The sequence below is a fragment of the Myotis davidii genome, unplaced genomic scaffold (assembly GCF_000327345.1).
Source record: "Myotis davidii unplaced genomic scaffold, ASM32734v1 scaffold964, whole genome shotgun sequence".
NCBI lineage: Eukaryota > Metazoa > Chordata > Mammalia > Chiroptera > Vespertilionidae > Myotis > Myotis davidii.
The window spans coordinates 424375-425762 of NW_006298351.1; positions in this window are offsets into that span (position 1 = coordinate 424375).

Here is a 1388-nt window from a genome sequence, read left to right on the forward strand (position 1 = left end):
GAAGAGAGTGCTGGTCTGTGCACCTCCATGCCTGAGTCTGTGTTTATGAACCAGCCAGCGTAGAGGGAGACAGCAAGTTGGCTAAGTATGGCTCCAGGGGGAGTGGGTTTCTGGCCGAGTTGATAATGGAAAACGGAGAATTTCATCTCCAGGTCAGTGACTGAATCTGGTCCAGTCTTTCACTGTCTGCTCTATATGATTACTTGGCAGATAGAAGCTGGGATTTGGGGCATTCTCCAAAGATTTCTCTAGTCTCCAAATGCTCTCCCTCCCTCCTTCTAGCCCAATTCTATGGCATTCTTCTAGGCTTAATTCTCTCTCCCCCACCCCCCCAATCTTCCCTTATTAATTGGAAATGAAAAGTTAATTCCTACTGACCTCACTTCCTCTCATACAAAATGAGAGAAAGAATTAAGAGTAAATGATACAGAAACACAGGATTAAATGTCATCTCTGTATATTCTAATATAGTTACTTTTATCATTATTAAATAGCATTAATTTAATAAAACATCTTATGTGGCTTGTTTTGGAAATGAAAGTTTTAATCATATTATGAAGGATTTTTGAGTTAATGGTAGTTATGAGGCTGTTAGATAATGTTGTCCATATATGTCAGGCATGAAGTATCATTTTTCAAAGGGTGGGACACATTGGTACAAAGAAAAGTACAATAGACTCAGAATGAGGAGACTTGTATTTAGATAGGACTCTTCTATTTATCTTATATATCATCTTAGATGAATTCTTAACTATCTAAGCCTCAGTTTCCTTATGTATAAAATGTAAATAATAAAATGTGTGCTTACTTGAGTTGTTATGTCAACTTTTCAGGTTGGTTACCCTGACTGTTCATGCCATAGTTTTACTATTTTAGTTTGAGAGTAGTGGTTTCCAAGGTGGGTAAGCATACATCTTAGAGAGGCAAGAAAAATCCATTATGAGTTTTGAGAAGAAATTAAAATTCTGTTTTTCTCATCCTCTGAATTTATTTTCTAATGTGTGTAGGTTATGATAAATGCAATAGATGTGTGTAACTGTGTATAACATTTATGAATAAGTACATCACATATGTAGAGAATGTAATTGATGATATTTTATGTTGGAATGCACTAACCAAAGTATTATAAATACTGCTCTGGCTAGTGTTTCTCAGTAGTTAGAGCATCGGCCCATGCACCAAAGGGTCTTGGGTTTGATTTCTGGTCAAGGGCACATACCTGAGTTGCAGGTTCCATTAATGGCCCCAGTCAAGGCGCATGTGAGATGCAATCAATTAATGTGTCTCTCTCATATCGATGTTTGTTTCTATCTATCTATCTATCTATCTATCTCTTCCCCTCCCTCATTCCCTTCCACTCTCTAAAAAATATATCCTTAGGTGAGGAT